The sequence below is a fragment of the Carya illinoinensis genome, chromosome 11 (assembly GCF_018687715.1).
Source record: "Carya illinoinensis cultivar Pawnee chromosome 11, C.illinoinensisPawnee_v1, whole genome shotgun sequence".
Classification (NCBI taxonomy): Eukaryota; Viridiplantae; Streptophyta; class Magnoliopsida; order Fagales; family Juglandaceae; genus Carya; species Carya illinoinensis.
Genome location: NC_056762.1, coordinates 18,779,026 through 18,796,420, shown reverse-complemented (window position 1 = coordinate 18,796,420; position 17,395 = coordinate 18,779,026). Strand labels below are relative to the sequence as shown.

The window sequence follows — 17,395 nt, the reverse complement described above, 5'->3', positions numbered from 1 at the left end:
CCCATCGCTACGCGATGGGGTCGGTGCGATTTTCCTAAAAATCCATTCCCTGGTTCTCGTTCCGGTCCATCCGACCAGAGATGCGGTAAAAATTAAAAGGAGGGGTGCAACACGAGGACTTCCCAGGAGGTCACCCATCCTAGTACTACTCTCGCCCAAGCACGCTTAACTGCGGAGTTCTGATGGGATCCGGTGCATTAGTGCTGGTATGATCGCACCCATCATGCTACCAGCGAAAAACTAATATAATCCTATTACGACCTAGCCGCACCCTGCCTATCCCATGCCAACTGGCGATCTGATTGATAGCGATGGGGTCGGTGCGATTTTCCTAAGAATCCATTGCCCGGTTGTCGTTCCGGTCCATCCGACCGGAGATGCGGTAAAAATAAAAAGGGGGGGTGCAACACGAGGACTTCCCAGGAGGTCACCCATCCTAGTACTACTCTCGCCCAAGCACGCTTAACTGCGGAGTTCTGATGGGATCCGGTGCATTAGTGCTGGTATGATCGCACCCATCATGCTACCAGCGAAAAACTAATATAATCCTATTACGACCTAGCCGCACCCTGCCTATCTCATGCCAACCGGCGATCTGACCGATACCCATTGCTACGCGATGGGGTCGGTGCGATTTTCCTAAAAATCCATTCCCTGGTTCTCGTTCCGGTCCATCCGACCAGAGATGCGGTAAAAATTAAAAGGGGGGGTGCAACACGAGGACTTCCCAGGAGGTCACCCATCCTAGTACTACTCTCGCCCAAGCACGCTTAACTGCGGAGTTCTGATGGGATCCGGTGCATTAGTGCTGGTATGATCGCACCCATCATGCTACCAGCGAAAAACTAATATAATCCTATTACGACCTAGCCGCACCCTGCCTATCTCATGCCAACCGGCGATCTGACCGATACCCATCGCTACGCGATGGGGTCGGTGCGATTTTCCTAAAAATCCATTCCCTGGTTCTCGTTCCGGTCCATCCGACCAGAGATGCGGTAAAAATTAAAAGGGGGGGTGCAACACGAGGACTTCCCAGGAGGTCACCCATCCTAGTACTACTCTCGCCCAAGCACGCTTAACTGCGGAGTTCTGATGGGATCCGGTGCATTAGTGCTGGTATGATCGCACCCATCATGCTACCAGCGAAAAACTAATATAATCCTATTACGACCTAGCCGCACCCTGCCTATCCCATGCCAACTGGCGATCTGATTGATAGCGATGGGGTCGGTGCGATTTTCCTAAGAATCCATTGCCCGGTTGTCGTTCCGGTCCATCCGACCGGAGATGCGGTAAAAATAAAAAGGGGGGGTGCAACACGAGGACTTCCCAGGAGGTCACCCATCCTAGTACTACTCTCGCCCAAGCACGCTTAACTGCGGAGTTCTGATGGGATCCGGTGCATTAGTGCTGGTAGGATCGCACCCATCATGCTACCAGCGAAAAACTAATATAATCCTATTACGACCTAGCCGCACCATGCCTATCCCATGCCAACCGGCGATCTGATCGATACCCATTGCTACGCGATGGGGTCGGTGCGATTTTCCTAAGAATCCATTGCCCGGTTGTCGTTCCGGTCCATCCGACCGGAGATGCGGTAAAAATAAAAAGGAGGGGTGCAACACGAGGACTTCCCAGGAGGTCACCCATCCTAGTACTACTCTCGCCCAAGCACGCTTAACTGCGGAGTTCTGATGGGATCCGGTGCATTAGTGCTGGTATGATCGCACCCATCATGCTACCAGCGAAAAACTAATATAATCCTATTACGACCTAGCCGCACCATGCCTATCCCATGCCAAACGGCGATCTGATCGATACCCATTGCTACGCGATGGGGTCGGTGCGATTTTCCTAAGAATCCATTGCCCGGTTGTCGTTCCGGTCCATCCGACCGGAGATGCGGTAAAAATAAAAAGGGGGGGTGCAACACGAGGACTTCCCAGGAGGTCACCCATCCTAGTACTACTCTCGCCCAAGCACGCTTAACTGCGGAGTTCTGATGGGATCCGGTGCATTAGTGCTGGTATGATCGCACCCATCATTCTACCAGCGAAAAACTAATATAATCCTATTACGACCTAGCCGCACCCTGCCTATCTCATGCCAACCGGCGATCTGACCGATACCCATCGCTACGCGATGGGGTCGGTGCGATTTTCCTAAAAATCCATTCCCTGGTTCTCGTTCCGGTCCATCCGACCAGAGATGCGGTAAAAATTAAAAGGGGGGGTGCAACACGAGGACTTCCCAGGAGGTCACCCATCCTAGTACTACTCTCGCCCAAGCACGCTTAACTGCGGAGTTCTGATGGGATCCGGTTCATTAGTGCTGGTATGATCGCACCCATCATGCTACCAGCGAAAAACTAATATAATCCTATTACGACCTAGCCGCACCCTGCCTATCCCATGCCAACTGGCGATCTGATTGATAGCGATGGGGTCGGTGCGATTTTCCTAAGAATCCATTGCCCGGTTGTCGTTCCGGTCCATCCGACCGGAGATGCGGTAAAAATAAAAAGGGGGGGTGCAACACGAGGACTTCCCACGAGGTCACCCATCCTAGTACTACTCTCGCCCAAGCACGCTTAACTGCGGAGTTCTGATGGGATCCGGTGCATTAGTGCTGGTATGATCGCACCCATCATGCTACCAGCGAAAAACTAATATAATCCTATTACGACCTAGCCGCACCATGCCTATCCCATGCCAACCGGCGATCTGATCGATACCCATTGCTACGCGATGGGGTCGGTGCGATTTTCCTAAGAATCCATTGCCCGGTTGTCGTTCCGGTCCATCCGACCGGAGATGCGGTAAAAATAAAAAGGGGGGGTGCAACACGAGGACTTCCCAGGAGGTCACCCATCCTAGTACTACTCTCGCCCAAGCACGCTTAACTGCGGAGTTCTGATGGGATCCGGTGCATTAGTGCTGGTATGATCGCACCCATCATGCTACCAGCGAAAAACTAATATAATCCTATTACGACCTAGCCGCACCATGCCTATCCCATGCCAACCGGCGATCTGATCGATACCCATTGCTACGCGATGGGGTCGGTGCGATTTTCCTAAGAATCCATTGCCCGGTTGTCGTTCCGGTCCATCCGACCGGAGATGCGGTAAAAATAAAAAGGGGGGGTGCAACACGAGGACTTCCCAGGAGGTCACCCATCCTAGTACTACTCTCGCCCAAGCACGCTTAACTGCGGAGTTCTGATGGGATCCGGTGCATTAGTGCTGGTATGATCGCACCCATCATGCTACCAGCGAAAAACTAATATAATCCTATTACGACCTAGCCGCACCCTGCCTATCTCATGCCAACCGGCGATCTGACCGATACCCATCGCTACGCGATGGGGTCGGTGCGATTTTCCTAAAAATCCATTCCCTGGTTCTCGTTCCGGTCCATCCGACCAGAGATGCGGTAAAAATTAAAAGGGGGGGTGCAACACGAGGACTTCCCAGGAGGTCACCCATCCTAGTACTACTCTCGCCCAAGCACGCTTAACTGCGGAGTTCTGATGGGATCCGGTGCATTAGTGCTGGTATGATCGCACCCATCATGCTACCAGCGAAAAACTAATATAATCCTATTACGACCTAGCCGCACCCTGCCTATCCCATGCCAACTGGCGATCTGATTGATAGCGATGGGGTCGGTGCGATTTTCCTAAGAATCCATTGCCCGGTTGTCGTTCCGGTCCATCCGACCGGAGATGCGGTAAAAATAAAAAGGGGGGGTGCAACACGAGGACTTCCCAGGAGGTCACCCATCCTAGTACTACTCTCGCCCAAGCACGCTTAACTGCGGAGTTCTGATGGGATCCGGTGCATTAGTGCTGGTATGATCGCACCCATCATGCTACCAGCGAAAAACTAATATAATCCTATTACGACCTAGCCGCACCCTGCCTATCCCATGCCAACCGGCGATCTGATCGATACCCATTGCTACGCGATGGGGTCGGTGCGATTTTCCTAAGAATCCATTGCCCGGTACTCGTTCCGGTCCATCCGACCGGAGATGCGGTAAAAATAAAAACGGGGGGTGCAACACGAGGACTTCCCAGGAGGTCACCCATCCTAGTACTACTCTCGCCCAAGCACGCTTAACTGCGGAGTTCTGATGGGATCCGGTGCATTAGTGCTGGTATGATCGCACCCATCATGCTACCAGCGAAAAACTAATATAATCCTATTACGACCTAGCCGCACCCTGCCTATCCCATGCCAACTGGCGATCTGATTGATAGCGATGGGGTCGGTGCGATTTTCCTAAGAATCCATTGCCCGGTTGTCGTTCCGGTCCATCAGACCGGAGATGCGGTAAAAATAAAAAGGGGGGGTGCAACACGAGGACTTCCCAGGAGGTCACCCATCCTAGTACTACTCTCGCCCAAGCACGCTTAACTGCGGAGTTCTGATGGGATCCGGTGCATTAGTGCTGGTAGGATCGCACCCATCATGCTACCAGCGAAAAACTAATATAATCCTATTACGACCTAGCCGCACCATGCCTATCCCATGCCAACCGGCGATCTGATCGATACCCATTGCTACGCGATGGGGTCGGTGCGATTTTCCTAAGAATCCATTGCCCGGTTGTCGTTCCGGTCCATCCGACCGGAGATGCGGTAAAAATAAAAAGGAGGGGTGCAACACGAGGACTTCCCAGGAGGTCACCCATCCTAGTACTACTCTCGCCCAAGCACGCTTAACTGCGGAGTTCTGATGGGATCCGGTGCATTAGTGCTGGTATGATCGCACCCATCATGCTACCAGCGAAAAACTAATATAATCCTATTACGACCTAGCCGCACCCTGCCTATCCCATGCCAACTGGCGATCTGATTGATAGCGATGGGGTCGGTGCGATTTTCCTAAGAATCCATTGCCCGGTTGTCGTTCCGGTCCATCCGACCGGAGATGCGGTAAAAATAAAAAGGGGGGGTGCAACACGAGGACTTCCCAGGAGGTCACCCATCCTAGTACTACTCTCGCCCAGGCACGCTTAACTGCGGAGTTCTGATGGGATCCGGTGCATTAGTGCTGGTAGGATCGCACCCATCATGCTACCAGCGAAAAACTAATATAATCCTATTACGACCTAGCCGCACCATGCCTATCCCATGCCAACCGGCGATCTGATCGATACCCATTGCTACGCGATGGGGTCGGTGCGATTTTCCTAAGAATCCATTGCCCGGTTGTCGTTCCGGTCCATCCGACCGGAGATGCGGTAAAAATAAAAAGGAGGGGTGCAACACGAGGACTTCCCAGGAGGTCACCCATCCTAGTACTACTCTCGCCCAAGCACGCTTAACTGCGGAGTTCTGATGGGATCCGGTGCATTAGTGCTGGTATGATCGCACCCATCATGCTACCAGCGAAAAACTAATATAATCCTATTACGACCTAGCCGCACCATGCCTATCCCATGCCAACCGGCGATCTGATCGATACCCATTGCTACGCGATGGGGTCGGTGCGATTTTCCTAAGAATCCATTGCCCGGTTGTCGTTCCGGTCCATCCGACCGGAGATGCGGTAAAAATAAAAAGGGGGGGTGCAACACGAGGACTTCCCAGGAGGTCACCCATCCTAGTACTACTCTCGCCCAAGCACGCTTAACTGCGGAGTTCTGATGGGATCCGGTGCATTAGTGCTGGTATGATCGCACCCATCATTCTACCAGCGAAAAACTAATATAATCCTATTACGACCTAGCCGCACCCTGCCTATCTCATGCCAACCGGCGATCTGACCGATACCCATCGCTACGCGATGGGGTCGGTGCGATTTTCCTAAAAATCCATTCCCTGGTTCTCGTTCCGGTCCATCCGACCAGAGATGCGGTAAAAATTAAAAGGGGGGGTGCAACACGAGGACTTCCCAGGAGGTCACCCATCCTAGTACTACTCTCGCCCAAGCACGCTTAACTGCGGAGTTCTGATGGGATCCGGTGCATTAGTGCTGGTATGATCGCACCCATCATGCTACCAGCGAAAAACTAATATAATCCTATTACGACCTAGCCGCACCCTGCCTATCCCATGCCAACTGGCGATCTGATTGATAGCGATGGGGTCGGTGCGATTTTCCTAAGAATCCATTGCCCGGTTGTCGTTCCGGTCCATCCGACCGGAGATGCGGTAAAAATAAAAAGGGGGGGTGCAACACGAGGACTTCCCACGAGGTCACCCATCCTAGTACTACTCTCGCCCAAGCACGCTTAACTGCGGAGTTCTGATGGGATCCGGTGCATTAGTGCTGGTATGATCGCACCCATCATGCTACCAGCGAAAAACTAATATAATCCTATTACGACCTAGCCGCACCATGCCTATCCCATGCCAACCGGCGATCTGATCGATACCCATTGCTACGCGATGGGGTCGGTGCGATTTTCCTAAGAATCCATTGCCCGGTTGTCGTTCCGGTCCATCCGACCGGAGATGCGGTAAAAATAAAAAGGAGGGGTGCAACACGAGGACTTCCCAGGAGGTCACCCATCCTAGTACTACTCTCGCCCAAGCACGCTTAACTGCGGAGTTCTGATGGGATCCGGTGCATTAGTGCTGGTATGATCGCACCCATCATGCTACCAGCGAAAAACTAATATAATCCTATTACGACCTAGCCGCACCATGCCTATCCCATGCCAACCGGCGATCTGATCGATACCCATTGCTACGCGATGGGGTCGGTGCGATTTTCCTAAGAATCCATTGCCCGGTTGTCGTTCCGGTCCATCCGACCGGAGATGCGGTAAAAATAAAAAGGGGGGGTGCAACACGAGGACTTCCCAGGAGGTCACCCATCCTAGTACTACTCTCGCCCAAGCACGCTTAACTGCGGAGTTCTGATGGGATCCGGTGCATTAGTGCTGGTATGATCGCACCCATCATTCTACCAGCGAAAAACTAATATAATCCTATTACGACCTAGCCGCACCCTGCCTATCTCATGCCAACCGGCGATCTGACCGATACCCATCGCTACGCGATGGGGTCGGTGCGATTTTCCTAAAAATCCATTCCCTGGTTCTCGTTCCGGTCCATCCGACCAGAGATGCGGTAAAAATTAAAAGGGGGGGTGCAACACGAGGACTTCCCAGGAGGTCACCCATCCTAGTACTACTCTCGCCCAAGCACGCTTAACTGCGGAGTTCTGATGGGATCCGGTGCATTAGTGCTGGTATGATCGCACCCATCATGCTACCAGCGAAAAACTAATATAATCCTATTACGACCTAGCCGCACCCTGCCTATCCCATGCCAACTGGCGATCTGATTGATAGCGATGGGGTCGGTGCGATTTTCCTAAGAATCCATTGCCCGGTTGTCGTTCCGGTCCATCCGACCGGAGATGCGGTAAAAATAAAAAGGGGGGGTGCAACACGAGGACTTCCCACGAGGTCACCCATCCTAGTACTACTCTCGCCCAAGCACGCTTAACTGCGGAGTTCTGATGGGATCCGGTGCATTAGTGCTGGTATGATCGCACCCATCATGCTACCAGCGAAAAACTAATATAATCCTATTACGACCTAGCCGCACCATGCCTATCCCATGCCAACCGGCGATCTGATCGATACCCATTGCTACGCGATGGGGTCGGTGCGATTTTCCTAAGAATCCATTGCCCGGTTGTCGTTCCGGTCCATCCGACCGGAGATGCGGTAAAAATAAAAAGGGGGGGTGCAACACGAGGACTTCCCAGGAGGTCACCCATCCTAGTACTACTCTCGCCCAAGCACGCTTAACTGCGGAGTTCTGATGGGATCCGGTGCATTAGTGCTGGTATGATCGCACCCATCATGCTACCAGCGAAAAACTAATATAATCCTATTACGACCTAGCCGCACCCTGCCTATCCCATGCCAACCGGCGATCTGATCGATACCCATTGCTACGCGATGGGGTCGGTGCGATTTTCCTAAGAATCCATTGCCCGGTACTCGTTCCTGTCCATCCGACCGGAGATGCGGTAAAAATAAAAACGGGGGGTGCAACACGAGGACTTCCCAGGAGATCACCCATCCTAGTACTACTCTCGCCCAAGCACGCTTAACTGCGGAGTTCTGATGGGATCCGGTGCATTAGTGCTGGTATGATCGCACCCATCATGCTACCAGCGAAAAACTAATATAATCCTATTACGACCTAGCCGCACCCTGCCTATCCCATGCCAACTGGCGATCTGATTGATAGCGATGGGGTCGGTGCGATTTTCCTAAGAATCCATTGCCCGGTTGTCGTTCCGGTCCATCCGACCGGAGTTGCGGTAAAAATAAAAAGGGGGGGTGCAACACGAGGACTTCCCAGGAGGTCACCCATCCTAGTACTACTCTCGCCCAAGCACGCTTAACTGCGGAGTTCTGATGGGATCCGGTGCATTAGTGCTGGTATGATCGCACCCATCATGCTACCAGCGAAAAACTAATATAATCCTATTACGACCTAGCCGCACCATGCCTATCCCATGCCAACCGGCGATCTGATCGATACCCATTGCTACGCGATGGGGTCGGTGCGATTTTCCTAAGAATCCATTGCCCGGTTGTCGTTCCGGTCCATCCGACCGGAGATGCGGTAAAAATAAAAAGGGGGGGTGCAACACGAGGACTTCCCAGGAGGTCACCCATCCTAGTACTACTCTCGCCCAAGCACGCTTAACTGCGGAGTTCTGATGGGATCCGGTGCATTAGTGCTGGTATGATCGCACCCATCATGCTACCAGCGAAAAACTAATATAATCCTATTACGACCTAGCCGCACCCTGCCTATCTCATGCCAACCGGCGATCTGACCGATACCCATCGCTACGCGATGGGGTCGGTGCGATTTTCCTAAAAATCCATTCCCTGGTTCTCGTTCCGGTCCATCCGACCAGAGATGCGGTAAAAATTAAAAGGGGGGGTGCAACACGAGGACTTCCCAGGAGGTCACCCATCCTAGTACTACTCTCGCCCAAGCACGCTTAACTGCGGAGTTCTGATGGGATCCGGTGCATTAGTGCTGGTATGATCGCACCCATCATGCTACCAGCGAAAAACTAATATAATCCTATTACGACCTAGCCGCACCCTGCCTATCCCATGCCAACTGGCGATCTGATTGATAGCGATGGGGTCGGTGCGATTTTCCTAAGAATCCATTGCCCGGTTGTCGTTCCGGTCCATCCGACCGGAGATGCGGTAAAAATAAAAAGGGGGGGTGCAACACGAGGACTTCCCACGAGGTCACCCATCCTAGTACTACTCTCGCCCAAGCACGCTTAACTGCGGAGTTCTGATGGGATCCGGTGCATTAGTGCTGGTATGATCGCACCCATCATGCTACCAGCGAAAAACTAATATAATCCTATTACGACCTAGCCGCACCATGCCTATCCCATGCCAACCGGCGATCTGATCGATACCCATTGCTACGCGATGGGGTCGGTGCGATTTTCCTAAGAATCCATTGCCCGGTTGTCGTTCCGGTCCATCCGACCGGAGATGCGGTAAAAATAAAAAGGGGGGGTGCAACACGAGGACTTCCCAGGAGGTCACCCATCCTAGTACTACTCTCGCCCAAGCACGCTTAACTGCGGAGTTCTGATGGGATCCGGTGCATTAGTGCTGGTATGATCGCACCCATCATGCTACCAGCGAAAAACTAATATAATCCTATTACGACCTAGCCGCACCCTGCCTATCCCATGCCAACCGGCGATCTGATCGATACCCATTGCTACGCGATGGGGTCGGTGCGATTTTCCTAAGAATCCATTGCCCGGTACTCGTTCCGGTCCATCCGACCGGAGATGCGGTAAAAATAAAAACGGGGGGTGCAACACGAGGACTTCCCAGGAGGTCACCCATCCTAGTACTACTCTCGCCCAAGCACGCTTAACTGCGGAGTTCTGATGGGATCCGGTGCATTAGTGCTGGTATGATCGCCCCCATCATGCTACCAGCGAAAAACTAATATAATCCTATTACGACCTAGCCGCACCCTGCCTATCCCATGCCAACTGGCGATCTGATTGATAGCGATGGGGTCGGTGCGATTTTCCTAAGAATCCATTGCCCGGTTGTCGTTCCGGTCCATCAGACCGGAGATGCGGTAAAAATAAAAAGGGGGGGTGCAACACGAGGACTTCCCAGGAGGTCACCCATCCTAGTACTACTCTCGCCCAAGCACGCTTAACTGCGGAGTTCTGATGGGATCCGGTGCATTAGTGCTGGTAGGATCGCACCCATCATGCTACCAGCGAAAAACTAATATAATCCTATTACGACCTAGCCGCACCATGCCTATCCCATGCCAACCGGCGATCTGATCGATACCCATTGCTACGCGATGGGGTCGGTGCGATTTTCCTAAGAATCCATTGCCCGGTTGTCGTTCCGGTCCATCCGACCGGAGATGCGGTAAAAATAAAAAGGAGGGGTGCAACACGAGGACTTCCCAGGAGGTCACCCATCCTAGTACTACTCTCGCCCAAGCACGCTTAACTGCGAAGTTCTGATGGGATCCGGTGCATTAGTGCTGGTATGATCGCACCCATCATGCTACCAGCGAAAAACTAATATAATCCTATTACGACCTAGCCGCACCCTGCCTATCCCATGCCAACTGGCGATCTGATTGATAACGATGGGGTCGGTGCGATTTTCCTAAGAATCCATTGCCCGGTTGTCGTTCCGGTCCATCCGACCGGAGATGCGGTAAAAATAAAAAGGGGGGGTGCAACACGAGGACTTCCCAGGAGGTCACCCATCCTAGTACTACTCTCGCCCAAGCACGCTTAACTGCGGAGTTCTGATGGGATCCGGTGCATTAGTGCTGGTATGATCGCACCCATCATGCTACCAGCGAAAAACTAATATAATCCTATTACGACCTAGCCGCACCATGCCTATCCCATGCCAACCGGCGATCTGATCGATACCCATTGCTACGCGATGGGGTCGGTGCGATTTTCCTAAGAATCCATTGCCCGGTTGTCGTTCCGGTCCATCCGACCGGAGATGCGGTAAAAATAAAAAGGGGGGGTGCAACACGAGGACTTCCCAGGAGGTCACCCATCCTAGTACTACTCTCGCCCAAGCACGCTTAACTGCGGAGTTCTGATGGGATCCGGTGCATTAGTGCTGGTATGATCGCACCCATCATGCTACCAGCGAAAAACTAATATAATCCTATTACGACCTAGCCGCACCATGCCTATCCCATGCCAACCGGCGATCTGATCGATACCCATTGCTACGCGATGGGGTCGGTGCGATTTTCCTAAGAATCCATTGCCCGGTTGTCGTTCCGGTCCATCCGACCGGAGATGCGGTAAAAATAAAAAGGGGGGGTGCAACACGAGGACTTCCCAGGAGGTCACCCATCCTAGTACTACTCTCGCCCAAGCACGCTTAACTGCGGAGTTCTGATGGGATCCGGTGCATTAGTGCTGGTATGATCGCACCCATCATGCTACCAGCGAAAAACTAATATAATCCTATTACGACCTAGCCGCACCCTGCCTATCCCATGCCAACCGGCGATCTGATCGATACCCATTGCTACGCGATGGGGTCGGTGCGATTTTCCTAAGAATCCATTGCCCGGTACTCGTTCCGGTCCATCCGACCGGAGATGCGGTAAAAATAAAAACGGGGGGTGCAACACGAGGACTTCCCAGGAGGTCACCCATCCTAGTACTACTCTCGCCCAAGCACGCTTAACTGCGGAGTTCTGATGGGATCCGGTGCATTAGTGCTGGTATGATCGCACCCATCATGCTACCAGCGAAAAACTAATATAATCCTATTACGACCTAGCCGCACCCTGCCTATCCCATGCCAACTGGCGATCTGATTGATAGCGATGGGGTCGGTGCGATTTTCCTAAGAATCCATTGCCCGGTTGTCGTTCCGGTCCATCCGACCGGAGATGCGGTAAAAATAAAAAGGGGGGGTGCAACACGAGGACTTCCCAGGAGGTCACCCATCCTAGTACTACTCTCGCCCAAGCACGCTTAACTGCGGAGTTCTGATGGGATCCGGTGCATTAGTGCTGGTAGGATCGCACCCATCATGCTACCAGCGAAAAACTAATATAATCCTATTACGACCTAGCCGCACCATGCCTATCCCATGCCAACCGGCGATCTGATCGATACCCATTGCTACGCGATGGGGTCGGTGCGATTTTCCTAAGAATCCATTGCCCGGTTGTCGTTCCGGTCCATCCGACCGGAGATGCGGTAAAAATAAAAAGGAGGGGTGCAACACGAGGACTTCCCAGGAGGTCACCCATCCTAGTACTACTCTCGCCCAAGCACGCTTAACTGCGGAGTTCTGATGGGATCCGGTGCATTAGTGCTGGTATGATCGCACCCATCATGCTACCAGCGAAAAACTAATATAATCCTATTACGACCTAGCCGCACCATGCCTATCCCATGCCAACCGGCGATCTGATCGATACCCATTGCTACGCGATGGGGTCGGTGCGATTTTCCTAAGAATCCATTGCCCGGTTGTCGTTCCGGTCCATCCGACCGGAGATGCGGTAAAAATAAAAAGGGGGGGTGCAACACGAGGACTTCCCAGGAGGTCACCCATCCTAGTACTACTCTCGCCCAAGCACGCTTAACTGCGGAGTTCTGATGGGATCCGGTGCATTAGTGCTGGTATGATCGCACCCATCATGCTACCAGCGAAAAACTAATATAATCCTATTACGACCTAGCGGCACCCTGCCTATCTCATGCCAACCGGCGATCTGACCGATACCCATCGCTACGCGATGGGGTCGGTGCGATTTTCCTAAAAATCCATTCCCTGGTTCTCGTTCCGGTCCATCCGACCAGAGATGCGGTAAAAATTAAAAGGGGGGGTGCAACACGAGGACTTCCCAGGAGGTCACCCATCCTAGTACTACTCTCGCCCAAGCACGCTTAACTGCGGAGTTCTGATGGGATCCGGTGCATTAGTGCTGGTATGATCGCACCCATCATGCTACCAGCGAAAAACTAATATAATCCTATTACGACCTAGCCGCACCCTGCCTATCCCATGCCAACTGGCGATCTGATTGATAGCGATGGGGTCGGTGCGATTTTCCTAAGAATCCATTGCCCGGTTGTCGTTCCGGTCCATCCGACCGGAGATGCGGTAAAAATAAAAAGGGGGGGTGCAACACGAGGACTTCCCAGGAGGTCACCCATACTAGTACTACTCTCGCCCAAGCACGCTTAACTGCGGAGTTCTGATGGGATCCGGTGCATTAGTGCTGGTATGATCGCACCCATCATGCTACCAGCGAAAAACTAATATAATCCTATTACGACCTAGCCGCACCATGCCTATCCCATGCCAACCGGCGATCTGATCGATACCCATTGCTACGCGATGGGGTCGGTGCGATTTTCCTAAGAATCCATTGCTCGGTTGTCGTTCCGGTCCATCCGACCGGAGATGCGGTAAAAATAAAAAGGGGGGGTGCAACACGAGGACTTCCCAGGAGGTCACCCATCCTAGTACTACTCTCGCCCAAGCACGCTTAACTGCGGAGTTCTGATGGGATCCGGTGCATTAGTGCTGGTATGATCGCACCCATCATGCTACCAGCGAAAAACTAATATAATCCTATTACGACCTAGCCGCACCCTGCCTATCCCATGCCAACCGGCGATCTGATCGATACCCATTGCTACGCGATGGGGTCGGTGCGATTTTCCTAAGAATCCATTGCCCGGTACTCGTTCCGGTCCATCCGACCGGAGATGCGGTAAAAATAAAAACGGGGGGTGCAACACGAGGACTTCCCAGGAGGTCACCCATCCTAGTACTACTCTCGCCCAAGCACGCTTAACTGCGGAGTTCTGATGGGATCCGGTGCATTAGTGCTGGTATGATCGCCCCCATCATGCTACCAGCGAAAAACTAATATAATCCTATTACGACCTAGCCGCACCCTGCCTATCCCATGCCAACTGGCGATCTGATTGATAGCGATGGGGTCGGTGCGATTTTCCTAAGAATCCATTGCCCGGTTGTCGTTCCGGTCCATCAGACCGGAGATGCGGTAAAAATAAAAAGGGGGGGTGCAACACGAGGACTTCCCAGGAGGTCACCCATCCTAGTACTACTCTCGCCCAAGCACGCTTAACTGCGGAGTTCTGATGGGATCCGGTGCATTAGTGCTGGTAGGATCGCACCCATCATGCTACCAGCGAAAAACTAATATAATCCTATTACGACCTAGCCGCACCATGCCTATCCCATGCCAACCGGCGATCTGATCGATACCCATTGCTACGCGATGGGGTCGGTGCGATTTTCCTAAGAATCCATTGCCCGGTTGTCGTTCCGGTCCATCCGACCGGAGATGCGGTAAAAATAAAAAGGAGGGGTGCAACACGAGGACTTCCCAGGAGGTCACCCATCCTAGTACTACTCTCGCCCAAGCACGCTTAACTGCGGAGTTCTGATGGGATCCGGTGCATTAGTGCTGGTATGATCGCACCCATCATGCTACCAGCGAAAAACTAATATAATCCTATTACGACCTAGCCGCACCCTGCCTATCCCATGCCAACTGGCGATCTGATTGATAGCGATGGGGTCGGTGCGATTTTCCTAAGAATCCATTGCCCGGTTGTCGTTCCGGTCCATCCGACCGGAGATGCGGTAAAAATAAAAAGGGGGGGTGCAACACGAGGACTTCCCAGGAGGTCACCCATCCTAGTACTACTCTCGCCCAAGCACGCTTAACTGCGGAGTTCTGATGGGATCCGGTGCATTAGTGCTGGTATGATCGCACCCATCATGCTACCAGCGAAAAACTAATATAATCCTATTACGACCTAGCCGCACCATGCCTATCCCATGCCAACCGGCGATCTGATCGATACCCATTGCTACGCGATGGGGTCGGTGCGATTTTCCTAAGAATCCATTGCCCGGTTGTCGTTCCGGTCCATCCGACCGGAGATGCGGTAAAAATAAAAAGGGGGGGTGCAACACGAGGACTTCCCAGGAGGTCACCCATCCTAGTACTACTCTCGCCCAAGCACGCTTAACTGCGGAGTTCTGATGGGATCCGGTGCATTAGTGCTGGTATGATCGCACCCATCATGCTACCAGCGAAAAACTAACATAATCCTATTACGACCTAGCCGCACCATGCCTATCCCATGCCAACCGGCGATCTGATCGATACCCATTGCTACGCGATGGGGTCGGTGCGATTTTCCTAAGAATCCATTGCCCGGTTGTCGTTCCGGTCCATCCGACCGGAGATGCGGTAAAAATAAAAAGGGGGGGTGCAACACGAGGACTTCCCAGGAGGTCACCCATCCTAGTACTACTCTCGCCCAAGCACGCTTAACTGCGGAGTTCTGATGGGATCCGGTGCATTAGTGCTGGTATGATCGCACCCATCATGCTACCAGCGAAAAACTAATATAATCCTATTACGACCTAGCCGCACCCTGCCTATCCCATGCCAACCGGCGATCTGATCGATACCCATTGCTACGCGATGGGGTCGGTGCGATTTTCCTAAGAATCCATTGCCCGGTACTCGTTCCGGTCCATCCGACCGGAGATGCGGTAAAAATAAAAACGGGGGGTGCAACACGAGGACTTCCCAGGAGGTCACCCATCCTAGTACTACTCTCGCCCAAGCACGCTTAACTGCGGAGTTCTGATGGGATCCGGTGCATTAGTGCTGGTATGATCGCACCCATCATGCTACCAGCGAAAAACTAATATAATCCTATTACGACCTAGCCGCACCCTGCCTATCCCATGCCAACTGGCGATCTGATTGATAGCGATGGGGTCGGTGCGATTTTCCTAAGAATCCATTGCCCGGTTGTCGTTCCGGTCCATCCGACCGGAGATGCGGTAAAAATAAAAAGGGGGGGTGCAACACGAGGACTTCCCAGGAGGTCACCCATCCTAGTACTACTCTCGCCCAAGCACGCTTAACTGCGGAGTTCTGATGGGATCCGGTGCATTAGTGCTGGTAGGATCGCACCCATCATGCTACCAGCGAAAAACTAATATAATCCTATTACGACCTAGCCGCACCATGCCTATCCCATGCCAACCGGCGATCTGATCGATACCCATTGCTACGCGATGGGGTCGGTGCGATTTTCCTAAGAATCCATTGCCCGGTTGTCGTTCCGGTCCATCCGACCGGAGATGCGGTAAAAATAAAAAGGAGGGGTGCAACACGAGGACTTCCCAGGAGGTCACCCATCCTAGTACTACTCTCGCCCAAGCACGCTTAACTGCGGAGTTCTGATGGGATCCGGTGCATTAGTGCTGGTATGATCGCACCCATCATGCTACCAGCGAAAAACTAATATAATCCTATTACGACCTAGCCGCACCATGCCTATCCCATGCCAACCGGCGATCTGATCGATACCCATTGCTACGCGATGGGGTCGGTGCGATTTTCCTAAGAATCCATTGCCCGGTTGTCGTTCCGGTCCATCCGACCGGAGATGCGGTAAAAATAAAAAGGGGGGGTGCAACACGAGGACTTCCCAGGAGGTCACCCATCCTAGTACTACTCTCGCCCAAGCACGCTTAACTGCGGAGTTCTGATGGGATCCGGTGCATTAGTGCTGGTATGATCGCACCCATCATGCTACCAGCGAAAAACTAATATAATCCTATTACGACCTAGCGGCACCCTGCCTATCTCATGCCAACCGGCGATCTGACCGATACCCATCGCTACGCGATGGGGTCGGTGCGATTTTCCTAAAAATCCATTCCCTGGTTCTCGTTCCGGTCCATCCGACCAGAGATGCGGTAAAAATTAAAAGGGGGGGTGCAACACGAGGACTTCCCAGGAGGTCACCCATCCTAGTACTACTCTCGCCCAAGCACGCTTAACTGCGGAGTTCTGATGGGATCCGGTGCATTAGTGCTGGTATGATCGCACCCATCATGCTACCAGCGAAAAACTAATATAATCCTATTACGACCTAGCCGCACCCTGCCTATCCCATGCCAACTGGCGATCTGATTGATAGCGATGGGGTCGGTGCGATTTTCCTAAGAATCCATTGCCCGGTTGTCGTTCCGGTCCATCCGACCGGAGATGCGGTAAAAATAAAAAGGGGGGGTGCAACACGAGGACTTCCCAGGAGGTCACCCATCCTAGTACTACTCTCGCCCAAGCACGCTTAACTGCGGAGTTCTGATGGGATCCGGTGCATTAGTGCTGGTATGATCGCACCCATCATGCTACCAGCGAAAAACTAATATAATCCTATTACGACCTAGCCGCACCCTGCCTATCCCATGCCAACTGGCGATCTGATTGATAGCGATGGGGTCGGTGCGATTTTCCTAAGAATCCATTG

At 52.7% G+C, this 17,395-nt stretch overlaps 57 non-coding genes across 57 annotated transcripts; all 57 read right to left on the bottom strand.

Annotated features, from left to right (window-relative positions):
- Positions 1 to 101: 101 nt before the first annotated feature.
- On the bottom strand, positions 102 to 220 carry LOC122284363. The gene has a single exon (XR_006231728.1). It is a non-coding gene; the product is annotated as a 5S ribosomal RNA (ribosomal RNA).
- A 178-nt stretch (positions 221 to 398) lies between these two features.
- Positions 399 to 517, bottom strand: LOC122284362. Its single transcript, XR_006231727.1, has one exon. It is a non-coding gene; the product is annotated as a 5S ribosomal RNA (ribosomal RNA).
- A 189-nt stretch (positions 518 to 706) lies between these two features.
- LOC122284361 lies at positions 707 to 825 on the bottom strand. Its single transcript, XR_006231726.1, has one exon. It is a non-coding gene; the product is annotated as a 5S ribosomal RNA (ribosomal RNA).
- A 189-nt stretch (positions 826 to 1,014) lies between these two features.
- LOC122284359 lies at positions 1,015 to 1,133 on the bottom strand. The gene has a single exon (XR_006231725.1). It is a non-coding gene; the product is annotated as a 5S ribosomal RNA (ribosomal RNA).
- Positions 1,134 to 1,311: 178 nt separating this feature from the next.
- LOC122287911 lies at positions 1,312 to 1,430 on the bottom strand. Its single transcript, XR_006235192.1, has one exon. It is a non-coding gene; the product is annotated as a 5S ribosomal RNA (ribosomal RNA).
- A 189-nt stretch (positions 1,431 to 1,619) lies between these two features.
- On the bottom strand, positions 1,620 to 1,738 carry LOC122284358. The gene has a single exon (XR_006231724.1). It is a non-coding gene; the product is annotated as a 5S ribosomal RNA (ribosomal RNA).
- Positions 1,739 to 1,927: 189 nt separating this feature from the next.
- On the bottom strand, positions 1,928 to 2,046 carry LOC122284357. Its single transcript, XR_006231723.1, has one exon. It is a non-coding gene; the product is annotated as a 5S ribosomal RNA (ribosomal RNA).
- A 189-nt stretch (positions 2,047 to 2,235) lies between these two features.
- On the bottom strand, positions 2,236 to 2,354 carry LOC122288127. Its single transcript, XR_006235400.1, has one exon. It is a non-coding gene; the product is annotated as a 5S ribosomal RNA (ribosomal RNA).
- A 178-nt stretch (positions 2,355 to 2,532) lies between these two features.
- Positions 2,533 to 2,651, bottom strand: LOC122287097. Its single transcript, XR_006234404.1, has one exon. It is a non-coding gene; the product is annotated as a 5S ribosomal RNA (ribosomal RNA).
- Positions 2,652 to 2,840: 189 nt separating this feature from the next.
- LOC122284356 lies at positions 2,841 to 2,959 on the bottom strand. Its single transcript, XR_006231722.1, has one exon. It is a non-coding gene; the product is annotated as a 5S ribosomal RNA (ribosomal RNA).
- A 189-nt stretch (positions 2,960 to 3,148) lies between these two features.
- On the bottom strand, positions 3,149 to 3,267 carry LOC122284354. The gene has a single exon (XR_006231720.1). It is a non-coding gene; the product is annotated as a 5S ribosomal RNA (ribosomal RNA).
- A 189-nt stretch (positions 3,268 to 3,456) lies between these two features.
- On the bottom strand, positions 3,457 to 3,575 carry LOC122284353. Its single transcript, XR_006231719.1, has one exon. It is a non-coding gene; the product is annotated as a 5S ribosomal RNA (ribosomal RNA).
- Positions 3,576 to 3,753: 178 nt separating this feature from the next.
- Positions 3,754 to 3,872, bottom strand: LOC122284352. The gene has a single exon (XR_006231718.1). It is a non-coding gene; the product is annotated as a 5S ribosomal RNA (ribosomal RNA).
- Positions 3,873 to 4,061: 189 nt separating this feature from the next.
- On the bottom strand, positions 4,062 to 4,180 carry LOC122284351. Its single transcript, XR_006231717.1, has one exon. It is a non-coding gene; the product is annotated as a 5S ribosomal RNA (ribosomal RNA).
- A 178-nt stretch (positions 4,181 to 4,358) lies between these two features.
- On the bottom strand, positions 4,359 to 4,477 carry LOC122287910. Its single transcript, XR_006235191.1, has one exon. It is a non-coding gene; the product is annotated as a 5S ribosomal RNA (ribosomal RNA).
- Positions 4,478 to 4,666: 189 nt separating this feature from the next.
- On the bottom strand, positions 4,667 to 4,785 carry LOC122284350. The gene has a single exon (XR_006231716.1). It is a non-coding gene; the product is annotated as a 5S ribosomal RNA (ribosomal RNA).
- A 178-nt stretch (positions 4,786 to 4,963) lies between these two features.
- Positions 4,964 to 5,082, bottom strand: LOC122288132. The gene has a single exon (XR_006235405.1). It is a non-coding gene; the product is annotated as a 5S ribosomal RNA (ribosomal RNA).
- A 189-nt stretch (positions 5,083 to 5,271) lies between these two features.
- Positions 5,272 to 5,390, bottom strand: LOC122284349. Its single transcript, XR_006231715.1, has one exon. It is a non-coding gene; the product is annotated as a 5S ribosomal RNA (ribosomal RNA).
- A 189-nt stretch (positions 5,391 to 5,579) lies between these two features.
- Positions 5,580 to 5,698, bottom strand: LOC122284348. The gene has a single exon (XR_006231714.1). It is a non-coding gene; the product is annotated as a 5S ribosomal RNA (ribosomal RNA).
- Positions 5,699 to 5,887: 189 nt separating this feature from the next.
- LOC122284347 lies at positions 5,888 to 6,006 on the bottom strand. Its single transcript, XR_006231713.1, has one exon. It is a non-coding gene; the product is annotated as a 5S ribosomal RNA (ribosomal RNA).
- A 178-nt stretch (positions 6,007 to 6,184) lies between these two features.
- Positions 6,185 to 6,303, bottom strand: LOC122287095. Its single transcript, XR_006234402.1, has one exon. It is a non-coding gene; the product is annotated as a 5S ribosomal RNA (ribosomal RNA).
- A 189-nt stretch (positions 6,304 to 6,492) lies between these two features.
- On the bottom strand, positions 6,493 to 6,611 carry LOC122284346. The gene has a single exon (XR_006231712.1). It is a non-coding gene; the product is annotated as a 5S ribosomal RNA (ribosomal RNA).
- Positions 6,612 to 6,800: 189 nt separating this feature from the next.
- On the bottom strand, positions 6,801 to 6,919 carry LOC122284345. The gene has a single exon (XR_006231711.1). It is a non-coding gene; the product is annotated as a 5S ribosomal RNA (ribosomal RNA).
- Positions 6,920 to 7,108: 189 nt separating this feature from the next.
- LOC122284343 lies at positions 7,109 to 7,227 on the bottom strand. The gene has a single exon (XR_006231709.1). It is a non-coding gene; the product is annotated as a 5S ribosomal RNA (ribosomal RNA).
- A 178-nt stretch (positions 7,228 to 7,405) lies between these two features.
- Positions 7,406 to 7,524, bottom strand: LOC122287094. Its single transcript, XR_006234401.1, has one exon. It is a non-coding gene; the product is annotated as a 5S ribosomal RNA (ribosomal RNA).
- Positions 7,525 to 7,713: 189 nt separating this feature from the next.
- Positions 7,714 to 7,832, bottom strand: LOC122284342. The gene has a single exon (XR_006231708.1). It is a non-coding gene; the product is annotated as a 5S ribosomal RNA (ribosomal RNA).
- Positions 7,833 to 8,021: 189 nt separating this feature from the next.
- On the bottom strand, positions 8,022 to 8,140 carry LOC122287640. The gene has a single exon (XR_006234930.1). It is a non-coding gene; the product is annotated as a 5S ribosomal RNA (ribosomal RNA).
- A 178-nt stretch (positions 8,141 to 8,318) lies between these two features.
- On the bottom strand, positions 8,319 to 8,437 carry LOC122284341. Its single transcript, XR_006231707.1, has one exon. It is a non-coding gene; the product is annotated as a 5S ribosomal RNA (ribosomal RNA).
- Positions 8,438 to 8,626: 189 nt separating this feature from the next.
- On the bottom strand, positions 8,627 to 8,745 carry LOC122284340. The gene has a single exon (XR_006231706.1). It is a non-coding gene; the product is annotated as a 5S ribosomal RNA (ribosomal RNA).
- A 189-nt stretch (positions 8,746 to 8,934) lies between these two features.
- On the bottom strand, positions 8,935 to 9,053 carry LOC122284339. The gene has a single exon (XR_006231705.1). It is a non-coding gene; the product is annotated as a 5S ribosomal RNA (ribosomal RNA).
- A 178-nt stretch (positions 9,054 to 9,231) lies between these two features.
- LOC122287093 lies at positions 9,232 to 9,350 on the bottom strand. Its single transcript, XR_006234400.1, has one exon. It is a non-coding gene; the product is annotated as a 5S ribosomal RNA (ribosomal RNA).
- Positions 9,351 to 9,539: 189 nt separating this feature from the next.
- LOC122284338 lies at positions 9,540 to 9,658 on the bottom strand. The gene has a single exon (XR_006231704.1). It is a non-coding gene; the product is annotated as a 5S ribosomal RNA (ribosomal RNA).
- A 189-nt stretch (positions 9,659 to 9,847) lies between these two features.
- Positions 9,848 to 9,966, bottom strand: LOC122287765. The gene has a single exon (XR_006235052.1). It is a non-coding gene; the product is annotated as a 5S ribosomal RNA (ribosomal RNA).
- A 178-nt stretch (positions 9,967 to 10,144) lies between these two features.
- Positions 10,145 to 10,263, bottom strand: LOC122287907. The gene has a single exon (XR_006235189.1). It is a non-coding gene; the product is annotated as a 5S ribosomal RNA (ribosomal RNA).
- A 189-nt stretch (positions 10,264 to 10,452) lies between these two features.
- LOC122287969 lies at positions 10,453 to 10,571 on the bottom strand. The gene has a single exon (XR_006235249.1). It is a non-coding gene; the product is annotated as a 5S ribosomal RNA (ribosomal RNA).
- A 178-nt stretch (positions 10,572 to 10,749) lies between these two features.
- Positions 10,750 to 10,868, bottom strand: LOC122284337. The gene has a single exon (XR_006231703.1). It is a non-coding gene; the product is annotated as a 5S ribosomal RNA (ribosomal RNA).
- A 189-nt stretch (positions 10,869 to 11,057) lies between these two features.
- LOC122284336 lies at positions 11,058 to 11,176 on the bottom strand. The gene has a single exon (XR_006231702.1). It is a non-coding gene; the product is annotated as a 5S ribosomal RNA (ribosomal RNA).
- A 189-nt stretch (positions 11,177 to 11,365) lies between these two features.
- LOC122284335 lies at positions 11,366 to 11,484 on the bottom strand. Its single transcript, XR_006231701.1, has one exon. It is a non-coding gene; the product is annotated as a 5S ribosomal RNA (ribosomal RNA).
- A 189-nt stretch (positions 11,485 to 11,673) lies between these two features.
- Positions 11,674 to 11,792, bottom strand: LOC122284333. The gene has a single exon (XR_006231700.1). It is a non-coding gene; the product is annotated as a 5S ribosomal RNA (ribosomal RNA).
- Positions 11,793 to 11,970: 178 nt separating this feature from the next.
- Positions 11,971 to 12,089, bottom strand: LOC122287906. The gene has a single exon (XR_006235188.1). It is a non-coding gene; the product is annotated as a 5S ribosomal RNA (ribosomal RNA).
- Positions 12,090 to 12,278: 189 nt separating this feature from the next.
- On the bottom strand, positions 12,279 to 12,397 carry LOC122284331. Its single transcript, XR_006231698.1, has one exon. It is a non-coding gene; the product is annotated as a 5S ribosomal RNA (ribosomal RNA).
- Positions 12,398 to 12,586: 189 nt separating this feature from the next.
- Positions 12,587 to 12,705, bottom strand: LOC122284330. The gene has a single exon (XR_006231697.1). It is a non-coding gene; the product is annotated as a 5S ribosomal RNA (ribosomal RNA).
- Positions 12,706 to 12,894: 189 nt separating this feature from the next.
- Positions 12,895 to 13,013, bottom strand: LOC122284329. Its single transcript, XR_006231696.1, has one exon. It is a non-coding gene; the product is annotated as a 5S ribosomal RNA (ribosomal RNA).
- Positions 13,014 to 13,191: 178 nt separating this feature from the next.
- On the bottom strand, positions 13,192 to 13,310 carry LOC122287508. The gene has a single exon (XR_006234799.1). It is a non-coding gene; the product is annotated as a 5S ribosomal RNA (ribosomal RNA).
- A 189-nt stretch (positions 13,311 to 13,499) lies between these two features.
- LOC122284328 lies at positions 13,500 to 13,618 on the bottom strand. The gene has a single exon (XR_006231695.1). It is a non-coding gene; the product is annotated as a 5S ribosomal RNA (ribosomal RNA).
- A 189-nt stretch (positions 13,619 to 13,807) lies between these two features.
- On the bottom strand, positions 13,808 to 13,926 carry LOC122287764. Its single transcript, XR_006235051.1, has one exon. It is a non-coding gene; the product is annotated as a 5S ribosomal RNA (ribosomal RNA).
- Positions 13,927 to 14,104: 178 nt separating this feature from the next.
- Positions 14,105 to 14,223, bottom strand: LOC122287905. Its single transcript, XR_006235187.1, has one exon. It is a non-coding gene; the product is annotated as a 5S ribosomal RNA (ribosomal RNA).
- Positions 14,224 to 14,412: 189 nt separating this feature from the next.
- On the bottom strand, positions 14,413 to 14,531 carry LOC122284327. Its single transcript, XR_006231693.1, has one exon. It is a non-coding gene; the product is annotated as a 5S ribosomal RNA (ribosomal RNA).
- Positions 14,532 to 14,709: 178 nt separating this feature from the next.
- On the bottom strand, positions 14,710 to 14,828 carry LOC122284326. The gene has a single exon (XR_006231692.1). It is a non-coding gene; the product is annotated as a 5S ribosomal RNA (ribosomal RNA).
- Positions 14,829 to 15,017: 189 nt separating this feature from the next.
- LOC122284325 lies at positions 15,018 to 15,136 on the bottom strand. Its single transcript, XR_006231691.1, has one exon. It is a non-coding gene; the product is annotated as a 5S ribosomal RNA (ribosomal RNA).
- A 189-nt stretch (positions 15,137 to 15,325) lies between these two features.
- LOC122284324 lies at positions 15,326 to 15,444 on the bottom strand. Its single transcript, XR_006231690.1, has one exon. It is a non-coding gene; the product is annotated as a 5S ribosomal RNA (ribosomal RNA).
- Positions 15,445 to 15,633: 189 nt separating this feature from the next.
- On the bottom strand, positions 15,634 to 15,752 carry LOC122284323. The gene has a single exon (XR_006231689.1). It is a non-coding gene; the product is annotated as a 5S ribosomal RNA (ribosomal RNA).
- A 178-nt stretch (positions 15,753 to 15,930) lies between these two features.
- Positions 15,931 to 16,049, bottom strand: LOC122287904. The gene has a single exon (XR_006235186.1). It is a non-coding gene; the product is annotated as a 5S ribosomal RNA (ribosomal RNA).
- Positions 16,050 to 16,238: 189 nt separating this feature from the next.
- On the bottom strand, positions 16,239 to 16,357 carry LOC122284322. The gene has a single exon (XR_006231688.1). It is a non-coding gene; the product is annotated as a 5S ribosomal RNA (ribosomal RNA).
- A 189-nt stretch (positions 16,358 to 16,546) lies between these two features.
- LOC122284320 lies at positions 16,547 to 16,665 on the bottom strand. Its single transcript, XR_006231686.1, has one exon. It is a non-coding gene; the product is annotated as a 5S ribosomal RNA (ribosomal RNA).
- A 189-nt stretch (positions 16,666 to 16,854) lies between these two features.
- Positions 16,855 to 16,973, bottom strand: LOC122284319. Its single transcript, XR_006231685.1, has one exon. It is a non-coding gene; the product is annotated as a 5S ribosomal RNA (ribosomal RNA).
- Positions 16,974 to 17,151: 178 nt separating this feature from the next.
- LOC122284318 lies at positions 17,152 to 17,270 on the bottom strand. Its single transcript, XR_006231684.1, has one exon. It is a non-coding gene; the product is annotated as a 5S ribosomal RNA (ribosomal RNA).
- Between the last annotated feature and the right edge of the window lie 125 nt (positions 17,271 to 17,395).